At 44.2% G+C, this 24,962-nt stretch overlaps 1 long non-coding RNA gene across 1 annotated transcript in view; it reads right to left on the bottom strand.

Annotated features, from left to right (window-relative positions):
* LOC126161622 (uncharacterized) overlaps nucleotides 1-24,962 on the bottom strand; it is a 542,501-nt gene that overhangs the window by 120,044 nt on the left and 397,495 nt on the right. The window lies entirely within an intron of this gene.

Genomic DNA, 24,962 nt, shown 5'->3' with positions numbered 1-24,962 from the left:
GGGGCAACTCGATACGTTGTTTGTTCAACATCCGAAGATTCCTCAGTGGCAGTGCGCTCATACTTTACGTTACTACGTCGTCGATGAGGTGGAAGCGTAGACTCCTGCCACAGATATTTATCGCCGCGTGGTCAGGATTTTATGCGCCTGCGTGCCGTGAGGGCCTGGTGGCGAGTGTGGGAGGACTCTTTCCACAGTGGGGGCGTAAATTTTTCGTCAAGCCGCGGCGCGTCTTCTATCACGGCTGCCCGCGCGCTGCGGGACCCGGATGCCGAATCGCCGGCTCGCCGCTTTATTCACGCCGGTATATCGGCGCTGACGCACCCGGCTCTTACTGCTCACTGGTCCGCATTCGCATCCACTCTCCGTCCGCTGCTTCTCACTGTCTCTCTCTCTCTGATCGACATCGGTTCCCTTCTATGCCATCCATTATCCGTGTGCCCATTTCCAGGGGTTTCTAGTCTGTTATGCTTAGTGTGGCTCGGTGTTAACACGGTGGACTACGGACGGAAAGGTATAGAGTTCGATCCCATTCAGCCCCGGGATTTTCATCAGTCATGTATGACTTCTTTCATCTGTGTAATTCAATGTTAACATGAAAAATGCCAAGCTGTGCAATGGTTCGGAGTATTTCTTTACTAAACATTTTATCTTCCCATAAATGGGTGGTTAACTTCAGAGGTCGGAGGAAAACAAGGAGATACTACCCCAAACAGTGAATCACTGTGTTCTTCAAATCAGTTTTCCGGTTGATGACAGCTTCACTATTTACTTTCCCCTGGAGAACACGTTACATAACGTTCTACAGCTGTCTGGCTTTAAAAAAGGTTCCATGCTTCGGAAGCGATGCAAAATTGAAGCTGACTTGTCACTCAAATATCAGACGTGAAGACTTGTTGTAAACAATGAACGTTTCCTCTCTGATTCTGTTTCTTTGATAGAGAAAGAATGCTACCTCACTAACTACTCGTACATGCCAGACAAAGTTTTCCGTTGTAAACTGTAACCAGGACATTACTTCCCCTCTTTTTGCCTGTCGTCTTTCAGGACACTGTTGCTGGAGATTTGTAAGATGCAACTTTTCTGCTTCAAACTCTGAAGCCTAACGAGGTGAGTCGTAGTTAAGGACGGAATGGGATGGCGCAGTGGTTAGCACACTGGACCAGCATTCGGGAGGAGGACGGTTCATATTCGCGGCTGGCCAGCAGGATTTAGTTTTCCTGTAATTCCCTAAATCGTTCCAGACAAACACTGGGATGGTTACTTTGGAATGGCATCCTTTAAAAAGTAAGAAAAAGGATCGAACTCGTGCTCTGTCTCTAGTGACCTCGCTGTCGATGGGATGTAAAACTCCGTTAGGATACAGTATTAGTGCTGCATTTCTTGACGCATCCACGTCGATTAAATATCTAGGAGTTACGTTACAAAGAGTTATGAAACGTAACGAGCAAAGCGTCGGTCGTTTGGGAGATGAGTGATCAACTTCAATTTGTTGGGAGAGTTATAGAAAAGTGTAACTCATACATAAAGGAGATAGCATACATAACACTTCCGTGACCCATTCTTGAGTACCGCTCAGGTGTTTGGGGTCCCCATCATGCTCCTTCCACTCAAATAGGAATTTCTGGAGGGAAGACACTTCCTTTCCGTGAAACACTATCGGCATATTCCAATACGTCACTCCGTCAGGTCTCAGGCGGCATTGAGTTTCTGTGGCAAAATGGAAAGTTTCCGGACGTATCTCACTACAGTGTCCTACATGAAGGCTTCTCAAGTGCTTAAAGGCCCTTTGCAGGGCAAGCACCTTCCCCATATCATCAATGGTCTGTATAGTTGGCAGCGTTGGCTCTGCAGACCTCCAACGTGTACAGTACCGTGCATCTTATTGGATCTAATGGAGGTGAGTTAGTGGTCAGTATCTAGAAAACCATGAAGTCACTGACAAATCAGTAAGAAGTTTGAGAAGAAAATCAGTCACGTTGTCTTTAAGGAAAACATCCCGGTACTTGGCTTGTTCTATTTATAAAAACCATGTAAAATATAAATCTGGATCACCAATTGGACTTTAGGAACTCATTCGTTTCGCGTAAGAGTCACCGCGTTCGGTTTCACAGTGCTGTATGGATCACAAACCATGCGCGTAAAGCGTTGCAGAGTGCCATCCTTATAGATCAAGACTGTCGTCATAATTCTTCTAACAAAGCCACGTAGTGGGCCTCGCCTCACCTTGTCCAGATCCTGTTGACTGTCTGCAACCGTAATTCACACCGATGATTCTGTTTCAACCTACGTCGCCGTTACAGTACCAGCTTTTAACGGCAAGTCATGACACTGACACTACTAAAAACATAAATTCTGCAGCGCACAGACTGAACACAATTTCTATAAAGTTGGCTACCCATACGATAAATAACTTTACGTCTACAGTGGCTCAAGTAGCAAAAGTTTAATTGTGATCACCCTGCATGTCACGTGGTCTCAAACTAGGAGATGTGCTGTTCTGATTGGGCATCCTTGGACATGCAGTTTGACACACTTTACCAATGACCTCCGCCGTCTCGTATTGTTGCTGGTATAAGAAGTCTTGTATTAGCGTACCGAATATGTCACGTATTTCTGCATAATTTCGCAACCAGCTTAGTCACCGCTGTGTACCATGAAGCAGTATTTTGTTAATGGTCCCCTAAAATCCTTGCCTTACGTAATAACAGTTGTCGAAACAATTCGTCGTTAAGTAAATTTCAATACATAGCTCGCACAGACTATGTCCACAACAATATACAATTAATTCAAGCATAAACATCATCCTCGAACTACATTTAAAGGAAAGGTAAAAATAGCTATGTTAATGAAAGATATGAATTAAGATTCAGAACATTAGGCTGATGAAGAGCACTAAATTTCACACATAAAACATACACAACTATGTTTTCACAATCAAGGAAGGCTTCTGACTGTTGACGGTAAGAATACATAAAAAATAAAAATATAAAAATTAGTAAATTAATGCGAACAAATAAAAAGACGTAATACTAGAGTTAAACTGGAGGCAATTTGATTCTTCCTGGAATGAACGCAATTTCATTTAGAAACGGGTAGTAGTTATTACGTATATCAATAGCCGTAGCAGCTGGTGAACACATCTTAAGAAATTGAATTTTAGTTGTTTCTTTTCCCCACAACATACATATTCGTCATAAGTCGGAGAGAACGTCTTCACCAGCTGTCGAAAGAGGAACGCTGCAGTCAGAACTAAACAAAAAAAATCTTTCACCAAACAAACAAATAAATAAATAAATAAAAAGAGAGAAAAGGGAAACTTTTGAAGAAAGCACTGTTTATTAATTTGGTTGATGTTCAGTTTTTTTGAGAAATTTCTTACGAGAAAATTTAAAAGGTTATGTAAAATCCGCATTAGGGAAAACGTATGTCCAGCCCCTCGGTTTTACTACAATTCCTTCAATTAAAATTCTCTATACATTGGTTCAAATGGCTCTAAGCACTATGGGACTTAACATCTGAGGTCATCAGTCCCCTACAACTTAGAACTACTTAAACCTAACTAGCCTAAGGACATCACTCACATCCATGCCCGAGGCAGGATTCGAACCTGCGACCGTAGCGGTCGCGCGGTTTCAGACTGAAGCGCCTAGAACCGTTCTGCCACCCCGGCCGGCTCTCTATACATTGAAAAAGCTCCTTTGCGTTGAGTTCACACAGAGTACAATCAAAATAAATTCATTACTTATTTCCACACATCTGCATAAGAGCGTAGGTCGGGAGCAGAGCCCTTTCAGACGACTACCATATTTTTAAAACAAAAATGTCATTTTCGCGAAACTTGAGTAAGATGTTGGTTCATCACGAAAAGTCCAGAAAAAATGACGATGAATGTATAATTTTTTTTAAATATTGCAACTAATTATGTATTTTACTTTTGACACAAAGTACTAGTTTTTCGTTAGATATGGGAATTCCACTTTCTGTCTGTGACGGAAATACCACTCTCATCGCCTCCTCCCAAGAAATATTTGTGTGCACTGGTTTTATATTCATAGTCAATTGATCATTGGTATTCTTCATTGTAAAAATGTGCAAAACAGCTAATAAACGCATGCATGTGATTTGAGTTTTGTTTCGATGGTTCAGGAAGAGCGTAATTCATCGACAACTCGCTGACTAGTGTATGTATGTTAGTATGTGCTCTATTAATTTTCCAAATAATTTCTTTTTGAGTCAGTTTTAATCAGTTATCGAAGGAACAGATTGAGCATATGTCTCATTAAAATCAGCCTACAAATTTCCTTTTCGTTGGTGGTCTTACAGTTTAAGTACCTCTTATACTAGAAAATAAGGACACTTGCGACCTCTGCAAGTCCACTTAGAATGGCTATAAAAGCGTTCGTCACCGCAAAAACCCTGCACCTGCCTGCCCCCGACTTACGTCTTCGCACCGTCTGCAGTCTGTGAGGGCGTCTTCTTAAAGCTGTCACCCATCCACCACGTGACCTACCAACTTGGCTTTCTTATAGCTGTGGTGTACTGTAGGTCACTGGAGGAGAGATGCTTAACTGATCACTGAAGCAATAAAAGCGCAGGTTATTCCCATTTCCAAGAGGGTCGTCGAACAGACGCACAAAACTACAGGCTTATGTTACTGATCTCGGTCCATTATAGAATTTTTTAAGCTGTTCTATGCTCGTGTTTTATTTGACTTCCATAAGGCATTCGATACAGCTCCGCCTGCCGCCTAAAAACACAAAATACAATTGTATGGAATATCGGAACAACTATGCGTTTGGATAGCAGAGTTTCTAACAAAAGGCACACAGCATATCATTCTTAGTGGAGAGAAAGCTTCGACGTAAAATTAACTTCGTACGTACCCCAGGAGAGTTTTGATAGAACCCTCGCTATTCACAATATGTATAAATGAGTTAGTGAAAAACGTCGGAAGTTCCATGAGGCTTTCGCGTACGTTGCTGTTGTATTCAGAAAAGTCACTAAACTAGAAAATTAAGGCGAAATGCGGAAAGACCCACAAGCGAAGCATCTATTATATCTTGCGAAGAGACAGTGAAACTAAAAGTAGAGAGATTCGAGCCCGCACCGAGCCTTAACAGCAGTCGCTCTTCCAGTGAACAATTCGCGACTGGAACAGGAAAAGGTGAGAGTCTTAAGTCATAAAGTAGCGTCCACCACAATTGCGGAATACAGAGGTAGATACAGATGTAGATGCAGATGCAGATGTAGCACAGAAGCCTCAAGTGTCACAGCAGCGCGGGAAACTTCGTCACGTCACTGGCAGTCTCATAGAAGAAGGGCCAATTTGTCAGGGCACAAACGAATCGTTTACATTTACATGCATGCAATGACAGCGGCACCGGCTGATCGGGCGAAGTTGAAGCAGTCCCTGAACTTTCAGTTACGGGACCACCACAGTATCTTATTGTAGGTTAGACATCATTTCGGCACTCTAACGCTGCAAGAAGAGAACCAGCGATGAGGACCAAGAATAGAACACCAAAAGAGAAGTGGTCGGTATACAGAAGGGCGTATGGTAGGTATTTATCTCATACTATTCAAACCTGCGGACCTAGGAAACAATGACAGACATAAATCTTAGGAATGAGATTAACATTCAGAAAGAAAGCGTATGAATGATAAGATCCGCCGTTGACATACTTATCCCTAGTGAAAGTAAGGAAAAATGCCAACAGCTGTCCAATGGACTGCACAGTTTACTGACCACAGAATATGAATTCAGAGGAAACCGAAGAAAGACGAAAGTAATGACATTAAAGTTTGACATCAAAGATATGGACCACGTAGTAGACCAAGTTAATTAATTCTGTTGTGTGGGAAGCAACACATAATGGACGAAGCAAGGAAAGTACAAGAAGCAGATTTCCACAGGCCATAATAGCATTCCGCCCTAGTAGGAATCTAATAACATGATTTGAGGAATAAAGTTTTGAGAATAAATGTCTGGAACACATTATTATATGGAAGTCAATAATGGACTGCGGGAAAACCGGGAAAGAATAGAATGGAAACATCTGAGATTTGGTTTTGTAAATGTATGCTGGGAGTTAAGCAGACTAACAACATAAGGAATGGATGTTCTTGGCAGAAAAAGGTGAGGAAACGAACATTTGGGAAACACTGTCCAGGAAAAGGCCAGGATGATAAAACGTGCGTTAAGATAGCGGGGGACAACTTCTTGTTGCTGGAAATGTAGAGGGAAAAAGCTGTAGCGTAACACAAAGATTGCAATACGACTTGTAGTCATAAAGCTTAAACCATTTCTTCGAAAAAGTGAAGATACGTAATTAATTATTTGTTTGCTTGCAGGTATAAGTCTGCAGTACTGGTAACATTGCAAGCCCCGCGCCACAGTAGTGCAACACACCTATGGAAGGGGAAAAAACAAATTGGAGCAGTGCACTGATGATGTTCAGTACCGCGCGTTAATTCGTTTTCTGCACGTGGAAGGAAACAACTCTGTGACACCCCATGCTGATTTGCTGGAAGTGTACGGCTACATTACACTGTCATATGATATGGGGTTAGATGAAGCAGACGCTTGTCGTCAAACAAGACTGATTGACGAAGTGGCACACCATCTGTCTGTGAAGAAATGGAAGACGATCCACTACCCGAAGACTGCCCATCACAATCGAAGCCATAGTGAATGAAATGAAGATCAATGCATCTTACACTACATTTCTAACTTTAAAAAGGTCACAGGGCCTGGTCTGAGGACTTTTTTTTCTCTGTCTTTGAGTCTTCAGTCTTCTGACGGGTTCGATGCAGCCCGCCACGAATTCCCCTCCTCTGCCAAGTCTTTCATCTTAGAGTGGCACTTACAATCACGTCCTCAATTTTTTGCTGAATGTGTTGCTGTCTCTGTCTTCCTCTACAGTTTTTACTCCCTACACCTCGCTGTAGTACCATGGAAGTTAATTAATTCCGATATTGTAACAGGTGTCCTATCACCGCACCCCTTCTCCCTGTCAGTGTTTTCCATATAATCATTTTCTAGCCGATTCTGCGGAGAATCTTCTCATCTGCCCATTTGTCAACATCTTTGTGTGGCATAACTTCTCAAATGATGTGTGATAATCAAGACTCCTTCACCCAATCAAAAATACTGTCTAATCGAGGCGGTAACGGAAATATTCCTCCGGTGCCAGACCGATCCGGATAATTTCTTTAGATGCCTTTTCATCATGGACAAATGCAGCGAGTGTCACTATGACCTAAAGAGAAAGGGGGAAAGCAAGCAGCAGAAACATGTGGGTTCACCAATGCTGAAAACAGGCGACGAACCAATCATCATCGGACGAAGTAATGAATGTTTTTTCTGGGACTGCAAAGGTGTGGTACTAAGAGATTATGCTCATAAAGATTAAATTGTCGGTGGATTGTACTACTGAAATCTGCTGTCTAGGTTACTGAAGACTGTCAAGATGAGGTGTTAAGATACTGTGTTCAGAGCTGAATTATAGCAGACGACAAAGCCCCATCCTTTGGTGAACAAGACACAGCCACACATACTGCTTCTCTCCAGCACAAACTTTTACACTCCGTCCTATTCTCGTGACGTGACACACACTGACCACTTCTTCTTTCAAATGGTTCAGATGGCTCTGAGCACTATGAGACTTAACATCTGAGGTCATCAGCCCCACAGACTTAGAACTACTTAAACACAAGCACGCAAGGACAGCACGCACATCCTTGCCCGAGGCAGGATCCGAACCTGCGACCGTAGTAGCAGCGCGGTTCTCGACTCAAGCGCCTAGAACCGCTCGGCCACAGTGGCCGGCACTTCTTTCCTCGGACGAAGAAACCATTGGGTAGCAAGTATTTCCAGACTGACGAAAATACGTTTCTTGAATAGACAAAATGCAGACTTCTACAGTAATTGTCTTCGCCAGCCGCGTAACAGCACCATCACCAAGTTTTATGGGAGCAGCTTGATTTTTTTCATGACTGTATCTACTAGATACAACAAATAAAGGATGATTCGATGGGGTTCGGAACAGCTGTGCGGAGTAACGCTTTAGTGGAGAGACATTTACAGAGCCAAGGACTATTCCTGGGCTGAGCTACTTTTCGCAGGTATCATACACGCACAATAAGAATGTTCCCTGTCTATCAGTGTAGCACAGCTTGCTGTAGTCTACGACAAGCGTTACTAGGAACTGAATTTAATATATGCTGAAAGATAGAAAAACCTTCGGTTAGTAACTTTTTTATGATATTTATTCTAACTTAACCGGTCTCAGGAAGGTTATCTCACGCAGGGCTAAGTTCTAACGTACCAGCTTGGTAGTGAGTTGTAGAAGTGAACGATCGTGAAAGCAAAAAATTGCCTGATGTATCTTGTGCTCTGCATAAATTTCAACACATTCGATCTCCGCATAAATATTAGGCCACACAACTGTCACAAATTCGCTTTGCTGTGTCGCTCGTCTCTGAACCAGTGAGAAATAAAGCCGTGCTGTCTGGGAAGCGAGCCGGCGGTGGTGGCCGAGCGGTTCTAGGCGATTGAGTCCGGAACCGTGCGACTGCTACGGTCGCAGGTTCGATTCCTGCCTCGAGCATGGATGTGTGTGATGCCCTTAGGTTAGTTAGGTTTAAGTGGTTCTAAGTTCTAGGGGACTGATGACCTCAGATGTTAAGTCCCATAGTGCTCAGAGCCATTTTTTTTCTGGGAAGCGAGATGGAGCCACGGCACGGTTAACCGTAAACACTGCATAGTGTGTCTTCCCTATGCGTAGCTCTGATCCGAATCTTAGGCTCGTCATCCACGGTCAAGGACCGTGAAAGATCTCATTCGTTGTCGCAAAGCGCTACATTTTGACGCTTGGAGATATGACGGGTGGCTGCAGTGGCAGGGAGGCAGCCCCTGGTGTGATGGAGCAGCCTCAGCCTCCCAGCAGGCGGCGGAGGCACGCAGGTGCGTGCGCCGCTAATGAGCAGCCTGAGCTCCGGACTTCGCTGGGGCACCTCGTTACACGTTCCTCCACGTCCCGCCGCTGGCCACGCTATTTATACAGCGCGCTCTCCATATTTTGTGTCTATTTTAATGCAGCCACAACGCTCCGCTCTGCTCCTCCTGCACCATTGTCTCGCATCTCGAGCATTTTCTCCCCGCCCCCTCTAACCCCCCCCCTTCCCTTCTCCCTCCCCCCCCCCCCCCCCCGGCCACCACTCCTTCTGGCAGTGGAGACGGTGCGCTCCTCAGTTCCACAGCTGTACTACCCTCTTCGACTGAGTAGTCTTTTGTGAACGAACGAATACGCGTCCTTGAGTCAAAGAGTTCGTTTGTTTTCTCTTATGCAGACGTCATTAACTTCCTTCATAGCTTCAAATTGCACAATCACTTTATTATTAGGCTGTGTAATAAATTCAGACGGGGAAAAATATTTGAACGTACAAGTTCAATTATCTGTTATTTTCGTTTGTTTCAGTGCCTCTGCCAAGTAATACAGGCTGACGTTGAGAAATCAGAGACACGAGGGCCTGATTCACATAGACGTCGTTAAAACACGTATGTGCGTCATTATATTATAAACGTGGCAGATATACTCTATACAGGTATGAAGACAGTTCGTAAGTCTAAAAACTCCATCGAAATAGTAAGATAGACCAAACTGGTGACTATTTTGTGTACTGTCGATAAAGTAATTATTCCCTGGAGTTAAGAAAATAATTTAAATTAATTTATCTTTGTAGTGAGGTGGACGTTACTATCGTGGACATCAGCCCAGGGACTGATTTCATGCAGCCGTAAACGCTACTGTATCCTGTGCAAGCCTCTTCATCTCTTCATACCTACCGCAGCTTACATCGATATTAACTTGATTAGTGTAGTGAAACCTTTGTCTCCCTCTAAAATGTTTACTCTTGACACTTCTCTCCATTACCAAATTAAGTAGTCGTTGATAAGAGTGCCCTATCAACCGACGCATTCCTTTCCTGACGTTGGGCCATAAATTTCTTTTCTTCCTAATACGATTAAACTAATCTTCAGCATTTGCTGAAGCACCAGATTTCACAAACTTTTTGTCTCTTCTCCTGTGAACTGTCTATCGTCCACTTCCGTATAAGGTACATTCCAAAGAGAAACAATTCATAGCACTTTATGTAAGACGTTAAATAATCTCTACTTGCTAGCTATTAATAATTTGCATTTTACATGCTCTGTACTCAGCAGCTGTCATTTATTTTGATGCTAACATGGCAAAACTAATTTAATACATTTAGTGTCTCCTTTCCTAATCTAATTTCCTCATCATCGCCTGATTTAATTCGACTACACCCTATTATGCTTGTTTTCCTTTAGTTGACGCTCATCTTACAGTCTCTTTTTAAGGCTAGTAGGGTTCCTTTCGGTATGTCTTCTAAGATGAGAAGTTGGGCACTATATATACTGAAAACCACACCAACACATACTTTCAATTGTATTACGAGAAATCTTGAAAAACGTACACTCACTTTACGATACTTTTGCTCTTTGATAGTATTTAACTACGACTGAGATGAACTGTGTTTAGTGCAAACATAATACATGATATTTTTTTTAAAAAAATTAATGTGACTTGCAATTCTTGTGTAGAGCTCAGATTAGGATTCCTTATTCTGGCTCGTACTTCAACATAAGGTTTCAGTCTGATGTGAGGAAAGAAACTGAAAATTTCTATAATTTCAAAACAAAACTACAATTTAACCTCATAGCAATTATTCCTAATATTATCTGATTATTCCGTGGAAATTAAGATTTATTTTGAATGTAAAGCAAGCGATAATTTTCACTGCATACGGGTATCTCTTCTTGTTGCACGTATATAACTAATTTTCTTTGATAAATGTGAATCTGGCCATGTAAATATTAAAGCTAGATAGGTGACAGAAAGAAGTTTTCCGTTAAAGTTGAGGAAGCAGGCATTTTTTTTTCTAAGAAAGGAGCGGCTTTCGTAAATATTACAGTCCAGTAGCTGTGCCATTACTTCACTTTGTTAATGTATACCTTCTCTCATCTATGATGTGATGCACGGAATGAATGAATTACTAATAATTTTGTTATGTACACCCCTGTTGGTAATCGTGATTATTAAATCAGTGAAGTTCACGCTATCTTGCCTTCTCTCCTCCCTGATGCGATGCACGTGTCAGGTCTCCTCCATGATGTGATCCGCGGATAAAGAATAAATGAATTACGAGTAATTTTCTTACGGACACGCCTGTTGGTAAGCGCGACCATTAAATCAGCTTGGTTCACGCCATCAAACTGACATCTAGTTTTTGAACTTATCTTACTTATTTGTATTCACACGTTTTGTAAAACTGAATGGAGAAGTGCAGTAATGAAAGATACTAACCGTTCTGCACCACCAATTAAAATCGTTTGAAGCCAAATGAATTGAAACGTGGTTGTGTATTGCAGATCTGACACATTCCAGGTGCCCATTTGCTGCTCTTGCAGAAGAACAGGTCAGTGGAAATCTTGAAGGTAGAATGATTGTTAGGTTGTCTCGTGTACATCTGTTGTTTATTGCAGCAGATGACATAGTTGAGTTTTTGATAGCAAAATACTGTTTCATTACGAGAAGCGAAAACAATTCACTAAAGCCAGTTAGTCGTTCTGTACCGTTTCGTTAGTGGTACCAGTTCACCAAGTTACGCGCTGTAACACGTGCTCCTTTCACCCTGTCTTGGACATTTCCTAAGCAAACTGATTCTTCCTATAAAATATGGTCGGCACAAAAATGCGGAAAACTTCTCTTGCTTTATGCCTCTAACTTGTTGCCGGTGTGACTTTCTTCCAAAACGCTACTGACCGAGGAATACGTACCACTTCGACCAGCTGAGCGTTTTAATTTCATCAATATTATACAGTCTGTAGTGTGCGCAAAATTCTCTCAGCTCCAGGAAGCTGATGTTCTAGGACGTTACAGATATAACTGTTAAGAAGAAGTACAGTAACTGTGCCATATGGCATCATTTGGATGCATGTGGTCAGCGCACCGCTCCCAGGGTTTTTCTCAGCTTTCCAATCTATGGACTCACTACTTCTCTTGGAAGTAGCTCTTTCATTGGAGTGCATCCCGGTTCAGCCCTGAATGGAAAAATCGCTGGCAGTATCGGGAATCGAACTTGGCTCCTCTATATGGTGGTCTGACGCAATGAGTTGCCGTCTACCGCGCCGGACTGTTGAAAAAAGAAAGAGTCCTTGCATAGACTGGCACCTACATTTCTGACGACAGCACCGCTCCAAGTCTCAACAGTGTACACAGCATTAAGATCGGTAAACTGTGAAGTATGGTTGTGACAATGTTACGTTGAACAATTACATTATGCTATGGATACTATCGAAACACACTGCTTTGGAGAAGCAGGTTTGTTAGTCCCATGTAAAAAGTTTGTCTGTATTGTGGACAATAATAAGTGAGGCATAGATGCGACAGCTGATGCGAGAGATACTTTAGATGCAATGAAACTGTCTGCTTCTAAAATGTAGCCAGGGTAGCAGTATTAACAGTATTCGTATACAGCAAACACCTTTCATGGTAGGCAATTCTCGATCTCGGGGCCCCGGATTCGATTCTCAGTGGAGTCGGGAATTTTTTTCCGCTAGGGACTGGGTGTGTTTCGTTTCGTTTCATTTCATGTCAGGACATTAATAACGGAAAACGGCAGTCAATAAAAACCAATTGACAGTTATCTGGGTCGACGAATAATGAAAAGTCTCGCATAGAGATAATGCGACACAGGTGTTTTTCAAAGCTCACTAAGAATCTCGAGGAAACTGATTCTTCGCATATGAGATAGAAAAGATAGATCTACGGGTAGACGATAATCTCCAAGCATATGGTAATCCCTCAAACGCATTAGCAGGATGTCAAAATCATGTAAACGGAATTAAAATCGATTAGATCTCAGGCATTTTTTCGGATGAGCAAACTTTCACTTTGTTCCGGAAAACAAAGCATATCTACGACGAAAGCAACTAGAACGACGAATTGTCGACTTCCTACGTTATAATATGGGGAATGCCACTGGTTCTACTGGTTACAGTCAAGTCACTTTACCAGATTAAATTCAGACACTCCCAGGTCAACCAACAGAGCAGAAAATATCGTGAATAAAGACAATCCAATGTAAAATAAGGTCATTACATTAACCCGACATTTTCTTGTAGAAAACGTTCTCGTACCAACGGATTCGGATCGTAAAGGTCTGTTTGCCAGACCTGTAGCGCAATCCCTGGCTACCCTAGAGCTGTAGCAAAATTCCTGGCTGCTTAGAGCACAAATAATTACGTTAGCATTTCATACTCTGAAGGATCCCTATCGAAGTGGCACCGGTTGATCGTCGGGTCGCTAACAATATGATCCTTCAGAAACCAGCAAAACTAACACTCACCTTCTCAAACGAATCATAAACCCACGGGTACTGCCTAGCAAATCTATCTCTTAGCGGACAGTTGAGTATAAACTACAATTGAGTGAAACGATACACAGAAATTGTGGCTACATAACCAGTGCACTGCAAGAAAATAAATGGCAATATTTATCTAACATTTACCTCATTAAGGCTCAAAAAACTGAGACTATACACCATCCATCATTCACTATGGCAGAGCAGTACCATGAAATACTGATCAGCTGTAAAGTGAATAATAATATCCGTAATTTGCAGTGCTCATCAAATGCCCATTTGAACCAAACCGGCGAAGATGGACACACATCAGTGTGATAATGGAATACTTATTCATTGTTAATGGCGTAGAAAGGCTTGTGGATTCAACATTCTCTTGGCAACAGAAACTTCCCTGTTTCTCTTGGGATGAAAAAGAATTAAGAGGTGTATGAAATTTGTGGACTTTAAGAAAAGACGAAATTATTACAAAAAGAAGTCGAAGAATGTCAGAGATAACGGCGAGTTGTATAAGATCATCAAAATGAGGAAAGAGTCACTATATAGAGCGAAAGAATTTGCTATTGATATAAGAATCTATAGACTATTAAAGAAATTTACAGCTAAATGGGGTAAATATAAGGTTCAAATGGTTCAAATGGCTCTGAGCACTATGGGACTCAACATCTGTGGTCATAAGTCCTCTAGAACTTAGAACTACTTAAACCTAACTAACCTAAGGACATCACACACATCCATGCTCGAGGCAGGATTCGAACCTGCGACCGTAGCGGTCACGCGGTTCCAGACTGAAGCGCCTTTAACCGCACGGCCACACCGGCCGGCAAGTAGGTATAAGAAAACTTCCTTTATCCTATTGGTATAGTATGCTTCGTTATGGAAGGATTACATAGAATGCGGTTATTAAGGTCCTGGTGATTCTTTTGTGTGACCTATTTTCCATAGTTTCTATTAGCACAAAGAATTTATACAGAAATGATAAGCTTCTGAAAATGTATGTTTCGGGTAAGTTACGCTATGAAAATGCTACTTGGGCCGTGGCGGCCGGCCGGTGTGGCCAAGCGGTTCTATGCGCATCAGTCTGGAACCGCGCGACCACTACGGTCGAAGGATCGATGTGTGTGATGTCCTTAGGTTAGTTAGGTTTAAGTAGTTCTAAGTCTAGGGGACTGATGACCTCAGATGTTAAGTTCCATAGTGCTCAGAGCCATTTGAACTATTTTTCCCCATCTTTTTCATCCCTGACACACTCGGCACATGCACGTGATGTAACAGTTACGAAGCAAGTATCTTTTGTACTAAAGGATATCTCTGTTTCTTTCGTGTAACCGATGCTTCATAACAGACTGTCTGTTTTGTGGCCTGAGTACGGCGACAGGTAGATTCGTTTCGCGTATTTAGTGTAAGTGTTCCCACTAGAGTCTGTTTGGGTGCGTCAGACTGGGAGTTCTGCGAGCGTTACCGCCACCACCGGCGCCGCCGCCGCCGCTGCCGCCACGCGTCTGTCCCGGAGGCTCAGGCCGGAGGCCGGCCGGCCAGATCGATTGCTTTTTTGCCGGCTGCCGGTCCCAGCCGCCCCCGCGTCTCGCCCTTCCCCCAACCCTTCTTACTCCACCTCCTCTTCCCCCTCGTCATCATCCTCCTCCTCCTCCTCCTCCTCCTCCTCCTCAGTAGCCGCCGTACGCCTGTAGCCCCGCCTCCAACACACTCCGCTTCAACTTCAATTTAACTTTTCGTAATTATTTAACTTTTCACATCAGAGCGTCACGTTTTTCTGTCGCCTGCCCTTTTTGCAGAGATGACCCAGTGGCAAGACATTTTGCTTATTGAAAATGCTTCTTCGATCTAATTATCTGACTTTAATTACGGGACTTTGGTGCAAAATTCTAGGGACGTAGTAGCCTCGACCACTGGCGCAGCAGATACCATCGAACGTATGGTGTCTTCTAGCTATGCCGGCTGTATCCGGTGCGCTACTGCCTAATACTGTTTCACGATCTCCGAACATCGTATCTACTCACACGAGGAGGGATTTCACTGAATTATGGACAGTCGAAATTAGTTGTGCACGTATCAAATGGCTGTGGTATCGCGTACACAAGGTACAAAAGGGCAGTCCATTCGTGGAGCTGTCATTTGTACTCAAGTAACTCACGTGAAAAGGTTTCCGATGTGATTGTGGCCGCACGACGAGAATTAACAGACTCTGGAAGCGAAACGGTAGTTGGAGCTGCACGCATGGGACATTCCATTTCGGAAATCGTTAGAGAATTCAATATTCAGAGATCCAGAGTGTCAAGGGCGTACCGAAAATAGCAGAATTCAGGCATTACCTCTCACCACGGAAATTACAGTGGTCGACGGACTTCACTTAACGACCGAGAACTGCGGTGTTTTCGTACAGTTGCCAGTGCTAAGAGCCAAGTAAATAACCTTAGAAATCAATGGTGGACGTACTACGAATCTATCCGTTAGGACATCGCGCCGAATTTTGGCTACGACAGCAGACGACCAACGCGAGTGCATCTATATAAATGTATGGTGCCTTTGCTAACACCACATCGTCTGCAGCTCCTCTCTTGGTCTCTTGATCATGTCTGTTGAACCCTAGACGACTCTAAAATCGTGGCCTGGCCAGATGTATCCCGATTTCAGTTGGTAAGAGCTGATGGTAGGATTCGAGAGTGGTGCAAACACCACGAAGACATGGACTCAAATTGTCAACAAGGACTGCGCACACTGGTCGTGCTTCCACAATGGTGTAGTCTATGTTTACATCGAATGGGTATTCTATTACCACAGAATTATGTCGCGCTTCGCCAGAAAGAATAATGAGACAAGTTAGAAAATGAATACTTGATTTAAATCGTTCTAATTACTAATAAGTAACTTTTTACAATATGATTACTGAAAACGGTACATTTAGGTACATGGGTTCCTCATGTGTTTGTGTGTGTGTGTGTGTGTGTGTGTAACAAATGCTTGCCCAGAATTACCGATAACTCTTAATGTAAATATACTGGGCGTATCCTAATTAACAGTGAAAACTGATACCCGCAGAACTTTACAACAATTCAAGTAAAATACTCCCAGTAGAAATGGGTCTGAAATCGAGTCATTTACGACATAGTCGCAGCTGCGAATATGTAGTTACGAGCAGACACACTTCACTACAAAATATTGTATAACATAGGACAAATGTATCTGAAATATAAATCTTTCGTTTTTGGAAATGGCTGTCTCTCAGCAACCGTATATACATTTCAACGGAGGAATTTCACAGCCAACCGGTTGCAAACAATTTTTAAGACATTGACCTCGGTTTCGACACCTCGAAGGATGTCTTCACCAGAATAAAATTTTAACAACCGTAAAGTTACATTGTAACCAGCGAACAGTGAAAATTACGAGCAGACATGCTCAAGTTAAAAATTACAATGGAAAACGTTCCAGCGTTTGGTACGCATACCTTGCAGTGAACAACATAAGACTGTTCACTACACGGTATACGTACCAAACGTTGGAACGTTTTTAATTTTATTACTGGTCGGCCGAAGTGGCCGTGCGGTTCTAGGCGCTGCAGTCTGGAACCACGAGACCGCTACGGCCGCAGGTTCGAATCCTGCCTCGGGTATGGATGTGTGTGATGTCCTTAGGTTAGTTCTGTTTAACTAGTTCTAAGTTCTAGGCGACTGATGACCTCAGAAGTTGAGTCCCATAGTGCTCAGAGCCATTTGAACCTTTTTTTTTTTTTAATTTCTGACTTGAGAATGCCTGCTCGTAATTTTTGCTGTTGTCTGCTTACAATGTAACTGGACGATTGTTAAAATTTCATACTGATGAAGACATTCTCAGAGGTGTTTAAATCTAGGTCAACGTATTAAAAATTGTTTGCAACCGGTTGGTTGTAGTATTTCTCCGTTGTAAATCTTTCGATTAGGACTGGTCGGCCTGAACAAGAGATTCAGTACGACCTCAGCTCGTTACATGTTACGATCTATGCACTCTCGCACTTGTTAAAGATACTGCACGAGTCGCCCTATCATTTGGATGCAATACTGCATTTGTCTGGTGGACCTTGATATGACTGCTCAATTCGCTGCTCCAACGCGAATGTAGTACACTAAATTTGTAAGATGACATCAGACAAAAACCGGGAGCATTGAGGGCAAGGTGATCTTTGAGCCCAGTTCAGAAGCTATGCCCACCCACTGATCTTGGACCATACTGACACGTTAGATATCGCCTCTCATCATCATCAAAATAGTCAGGTGCCCTATGGTGCATGTATCTCATTTCCTAGGCGTGGGTCATGGGCGAACATTGAATTCAATTAAGTGGGACCTAACCGAAAAGTTTAGATTTCAAGAAAACTTTATTAGGACAATATTTAATTCGTAATTGTTTCGCCAACAGACTGTCACATTTTTGCTCCTCTTACTGTACACTTCCGCCCGTGTCAGTTTTCGCTATTGTTACGATACACCCTCTATACTCAAATGGAAAACATAACGATATTAAGAACCAGAAAAAAGTAGCGCTTCACAAGGAGATATAACAAACATAAAAGAGAAACATGCAGACAACTAAGCCAACTACTTAACTATCTACCTGATACCTAAGCCATACGTAACCTTCCACCGCAAAAAGCGCCTACGATTGTATTTTGATGTAGATGAGATAAATTTTGTTTTCAACATGTTGGAATCTCAGCTAACATTTCGGATCATTAAAAAAGTTTAGACGATTCATACTTTACATTTATTATACAAACAAAAATGTCGGTGTTTGTGAAGACATACAGGCTGAACCGGAACTCCATCGACAAACTTTCCGAAGTGGCAGTACGGACCGGAAACAAGGAAAGAACGTCCAGCAAACATGGGCTCTAAAATGCGTACCTTAAGAGCTATGGGGACTTGTTTATCTTCACAGTTGGAAGAGACAACTCTACTTAAAGTTCTTCGCATTTCATATTTTGATAGATGGTATTTTGGGGGGAAAAAAGTCTAGTAAATATGGGCTCCAAAGTTCTTCCCTTAAGAGCTATGAGCAATTGTTCATTTTCGCTACAGTCAAACACACCTTTCTACTGAACGAATGTCACAGCTCTTACGGTATGCATTTTAGAGCCCATTTTTGCGGCACATTTATTGCTTGGTTTGTGCCATACATAACCTTCCAAACTACCAGGCAAAGAATTTGCAGTAGAAGAGATCTGTTTCACAGTATTGAAGATGAACAAGTGCTCATAGCTCTTACTTTATACACTTCAGGGCTCATATGTAACGGACATTTTGTTTTGGTCCATACTACTACCTCTGAAGGTTTGCCGGCGGAATCCTAGTGCACCCTGTACAGGCACGGGGAGAAATCGCGGCAGCAGCAGGCTCTTGCCTTCCATTGAATTTCACTTCTCTCCGGTGCAGTGGCAGGGAGGGACAGAATGGCGGCTGTTTGTTTCTGCAGAAGGCGAGGGGCCGTCCTCCGGACAAAGCCAGGGAAATGTGACGGCAGAGGAAGCGCCGACACGGGTCACTGCGCGCCGTGACTCATCTGCGGAAGGCCGGCGCTTCCGACATTTCGGTTCTCGCTTAGGGGAAGGCCCTGTCTGCGCCAAAGGCGACAGGAAAGAGCGGCTCCGTCACTGCGATTTATGGCTGCACGTTTAGCACCCGGGAGTGGTAGGGAAATGCTGCTTGAACACTTGACAGAGTAGATGTCACACTTAAAATATTGTCTTTCTGAGCTGCTAATATTTATGATATTGCCAAAATCTCCCTCACACTAGTGTTGGAGGTAATCGGTAATAATGTTAATAAGAACTGCCACAGCTGTATTAAAATAAATTTATTATGTGACGACCGATTTCGTTTAATGACCATCATCAGGTGACACTGGCAATAGTCTTCGTAACAAATTCTCAGAGAATTGTGCCCATATGAAGTCTCAATAAGTCTTCGTTTTATGTAATACTGAAGGCATGGTCATAGGAGACTTAGTGTGTTCGACATGTTTCAGAATGTGCCCTCAACGTTAAGGAGGACGTGTCATCGTATCGCCATAATTCTGTGATTATTTGTTACGAGGCCTTTTGGTACTGCTACAAGATGATATTCATTGAGCGAAACCGATAGTGACATAATAGATATAACTTAATGGATCTGTGGTGGCTTTTACGTACTAACATTAACGTGAATCAGATATGGAGTACAAAATGATCAAGATTAATCTACACTCCTGGAAATGGAAAAAAGAACACATTGACACCGGTGTGTCAGACCCACCATACTTGCTCTGGACACTGCGAAAGAGCTGTACAAGCAATGATCACACGCACGGCACAGCGGACACACCAGGAACCGCGGTGTTGGCCGACGAATGGCGCTAGCTGCGCAGCATTTGTGCACCGCCGCCGTCAGTGTCAGCCAGTTTGCCGTGGCATACGGAGCTCCATCGCAGTCTTTAACACTGGTAGCATGCTGCGACAGCGTGGACGTGAACCGTATGTGCAGTTGACGGACTTTGAGCGAGGGTGTATAGTGGGCATGCGGGAGGCCGGGTGGACGTACCGCCGAATTGCTCAACACGTGGGGCGTGAGGTCTCCACAGTACATCGATGTTGTCGCCAGTGGTCGGCGGAAGGTGCACGTGCCCGTCGACCTGGGACCGGACCGCAGCGACGCACGGATGCACACCAAGACCGTAGGATCCTACGCAGTGCCGTAGGGGACCGCACCGCCACTTCCCAGCAAATTAGGGACACTGTTGCTCCTGGGGTATCGGCGAGGACCATTCGCAACCGTCTCCATGAAGCTGGGCTACGGTCCCGCACACCGTTAGGCCGTCTTCCGCTCACGCCCCAACATCGTGCAGCCCGCCTCCAGTGGTGTCGCGACAGGCGTGAATGGAGGGACGAATGGAGACGTGTCGTCTTCAGCGATGAGAGTCGCTTCTGCCTTGGTGCCAATGATGGTCGTATGCGTGTTTGGCGCCGTGCAGGTGAGCGCCACAATCAGGACTGCGAACGACCGAGGCACACAGGGCCAACACCCGGCATCATGGTGTGGGGAGCGATCTCCTACACTGGCCGTACACCACTGGTGATCGTCGAGGGGACACTGAATAGTGCACGGTACATCCAAACCGTCATCGAACCCATCGTTCTACCATTCCTAGACCGGCAAGGGAACTTGCTGTTCCAACAGGACAATGCACGTCCGCATGTATCCCGTGCCACCCAACGTGCTCTAGAAGGTGTAAGTCAACTACCCTGGCCAGCAAGATCTCCGGATCTGTCCCCCATTGAGCATGTTTGGGACTGGATGAAGCGTCGTCTCACGCGGTCTGCACGTCCAGCACGAACGCTGGTCCAACTGAGGCGCCAGGTGGAAATGGCATGGCAATCCGTTCCACAGGACTACATCCAGCATCTCTACGATCGTCTCAATGGGAGAATAGCAGCCTGCATTGCTGCGAAAGGTGGATATACACTGTACTAGTGCCGACATTGTGCATGCTCTGTTGCCTGTGTCTATGTGCCTGTGGTTCTGTCAGTGTGATCATGTGATGTATCTGACCCCAGGAATGTGTCAATAAAGTTTCCCCTTCCTGGGACAATGAATTCATGGTGTTCTTATTTCAATTTCCAGGAGTGTATATTGCCGGAAAATACAGTTCCCTCAACGACTGTGCGCAGTGGCACCACGGCATAAAACTGAGGGGTTACAATTATAGTGCTTCGCTTGTCACGGTCATCGGCGATCAGACATCAGAAGGCGGTCAGGAGGCCTGTCTGCGCACCTCTCTTTCGACTCTGCAGCCAGTAAATGTGCTGACTTTAACGGTGAACAGAGCTTGCAATTCATTCTAACGTACAACCATGCCCCACCGACGAGTATGTACCCTTGCTGAACAACTTCTGCTACTCTACTGGCCATTAAAATTGCTACACCAAGAATAAATGCAGATGATAAACGGGTATTATACTAGATCTGACATGTGATTACATTTTCACGCAATTTGGATACATAGATTCTGAGAAATCAGTACCCAGAACAACCACCTCTGGCCGTAATAACAGCCTTGATACGCTTGGGCATTGAGTCAAACAGAGCTTGGATGGCCCATGCAGCTTCAACACGATACCACAGTTCATCAAGAGTAGTGACTGGCGTTTTGTGACGAGCCAGTTGCTCGGCCACCATTGACCAGACGTTTTCAATTGATGACAGATATGGAGAATGTGCTGACCAGGGCAGCATCTGTATCCAGAAAGGCCCATACAGGACTTGCAACATACGGTCGTGCATTATCCCGCTGAAATGTAGAGTTTCGCAGGGATCGAATGAAGGGTAGAGCCACGGGTCATAACACATCTGAAATGTAACGTCCACTGTTCAAAGTGCCGTCAATGCGAACAAGAAGTGACCGAGACGTGTAACTAATGGCACCCCATACCATCACGACGGGGGATACTCCAGTATGGCGATGACGAATACACGCTTCCAATGTCCGTTCACCGCGATGTCGTCAAACACGGATGCGACCATCATGATGCTGTAATCAGAACCTGGATTCATCCGAAAAAATTACGTTTTGCCATTCGTGCACCCAGGTTCGTCGTTGAGTATACCATCGCAGGCGTTCCTGTCCGTGATGCTGCGTCAAGGGTAACCGCAGCAATAGTTTGTTCGTGCAGATGGTTGTTGTTTTGCAAAACGTCCACATCTGTTGACTCAGGGGATCGAGACGTGGCTGCACGATCCGTTACAGCCATGCGGATAAGATGCCTGTCATCTCCACTGCTAGTGATAAGAGGCCGTTGGGATCCAGCACGGCGTTCCGTATTACCCTCCTGAACCCACTGATTCCATATTCTGCTAACAGTCATTGGATCTTGACCAACACGAGCCGCAATGTCGCGATACGATAAACGGCAATCACGATAGGCTACAATCCGACCTTTATCAAAGTCGGAAACGTGATGGTATGCATTTCTCCCCCTCACACGAAGCATCACAACAACGTTTCCCCAGATAACGCCGGTCAACTGCTGTTTGTGTATGAGAAATGGGTTGGAAACTCTCCTCATGTCAGAACGTTGAAGGTGTCGCCACCGACGCCAACCTTGTGTGAATGCTCTGAAAAACTAATGATTTGCATATCACAGCATCTTCTTCCTGTCGGTTAAATTTCGCGGCTGTAGCACGTCATCTTCGTGATGTAGCAATTTTAATGGCCAGTAGTGTATTTAAATCGGGTCCCACCGCGGGCCTGCGAGAAGCCAGATGGACGTATCGACGGACTACTGCACGTGATGGACACAGTTTATCGGCAGTGTGTCACTGCTTTGAGCAGTCATCTTTGGAACACACTCGGCTACTGAACGTCCGCGTAGTGCAGAGGCACTTGAAGATGAAGCAATGTGCGAGCAGCGGTGGCCGACCGAACATCATCCAAGGACAAAATCCGGACACATGTTGTACACTCTGTGTCATCGTGGATCATTCGAAAACGTCCACCGGCAGCACAAGTGAGAACAGGCTGCCTCTGTCACCACGCCCCGCAAAGCAAGGGTATTCTGGTGTCGTGAAAGAGGTGACGGGTGAGTGGAGTCGCACTCTGTTGTCTTCAGTCACAAGAGTAGGTCTTTCGCATATGCGAGTGATAAACGTACACGTGTATGGTGTAGACCTAGTGAGGTCCGGAGTGTATTCGGCCGCAACGCGCAGGTCCCATCCCAAGCTTCAGAATGGTGAGGGGGAGGGGGATGAGTTACTACTTGCGATTACATTTGACGTTTCTGCATATGAAGTAACCGGTGGCCGCTAAATTGCACAGGCCTTTATCCCCGTGCTACTGCCATTTCTTCGACTAGAAGATGACGTGCCTTATGACCACGATGTCCACATACGGTTGCTGCGACGCCACGTGCTCTTTAGTGTCCAACAACTGCCCTGACCAGTAAGACCACCACATCACTTTGTGTAGTGGTTCATCATTATAGAAAAAAATGTTTGGTTTACCAAACTTCACGATTTTTGGTGAAGAGCCTGCTCCGCTACAGCTGATTTTTCTGGTTTCCTCAGTCCACAAAGACTTTTATGTTCCTTCAGACATATATTCACGCTTCTCTTGGTAGCTCCATTGCAAATGTTGTCACATGTACATGAAATTCTATATATCCCGCATTGCTATATGCCTCATAGCATCTCCTCAGATCGTAAATATTTTACAGAAACATAATATCAAAATTGGGCTTAGACCAAGGTATTCACGCTTCTCTTGGTAGCTTCATTGCAAATGTTGTCACACGTACATGAAATTCTATATATCCCGCATTCCTATATGCCTCATAGCATCTCCTCAGATCGTAAATATTTTACAGAAACATAATATCAAAATTGGGCTTAGACCAAGAAAGAAAATATTTTCGACACTCCGATTTTTAAGGGATAAACACTCTCCTCAGTTGGCTTATAGGATATACAAAATACCGTGTACGTATGGTAAGGTCTACACTGAAACCACCAGAGGAAAAGTGAATATCTGGCTGAAAAAATCGAAAAATCAGCTTTACCAGAGGACGCTCCTCTGTCAGGAAATAATGTAGTAATGTTTTCTATGATGAGGACTACTACACTTGGCTCTATGCAGAGGTCATCGAGTTTTATCTTTGACTAACGACGAATGGTAGTTATCTCTCACACGGATATTCTCTGCTGATCACGTGTAAACTTCTACCTCGCCCCTTTTTCACAGTACTTATGCCGCTCTCCGACGTCCGGCGGAATCAGGAGGCCTACGAAGATGTCCAGCGCAGTTCTGGACGAAACGCTTGGAATTTTAGAAAGTCTTACATACCACGACCATGCAAACTTGAAGATTTACCAGCTAAGATATCCGCTCGTGAAAGCGTTCTTGCTCTTACAAGCTTACTCCTTTACTGGGGTGGGTGTCTTACTATCGCCGATCGTCCATTTAGACGGTTTACATTACAATCAGATGACGAAAGGAGTGGGACAGCGGTATGTACATACATCGCGCACACAAGATATAAAAGACATTGTATCGGTGGAGCTGTCATTTTTACTGAGGTAAATGGAAACGCTGTGCGGCTAGGGCCTCCCGTCGGGTAGACCTTTTGCCTGGTCCAAGTCTTTCGATTTGACGCCACTTCGGCGACTTGCCTGTTGATGGGAGTCAAAGGAGAATGATAAGGACAATACAACACTCAGTCCCTGAGTGGAGAAAATCTCCGCCCTGAGTGGAGAAAAATCTCCGACCCAGCCGGGAATCGAACCCGGGCCGTTAGGCATGACATTCCGTCGCGCTGGCCACTCACCTACCAGGGGCGGACTGTACCCAGGTGATTCATGTGAAAAGGTGACAGATGTGATTATGGCCGCACGATGGCGTTTAACAGATGTGAACGCGGAATAATATTTGGAGCTAGACCCATGGTGTTCAATATTCTGATATCCACAATGTCAAAGAGTGCGCTGAGA

Source organism: Schistocerca cancellata, chromosome 1 (genome assembly GCF_023864275.1).
Source record: "Schistocerca cancellata isolate TAMUIC-IGC-003103 chromosome 1, iqSchCanc2.1, whole genome shotgun sequence".
In the NCBI taxonomy this organism is placed as follows: Eukaryota; Metazoa; Arthropoda; class Insecta; order Orthoptera; family Acrididae; genus Schistocerca; species Schistocerca cancellata.
The sequence above is the reverse complement of the archived record's forward strand: the minus strand, read 5'-3'. Positions and strand labels throughout refer to the sequence as shown.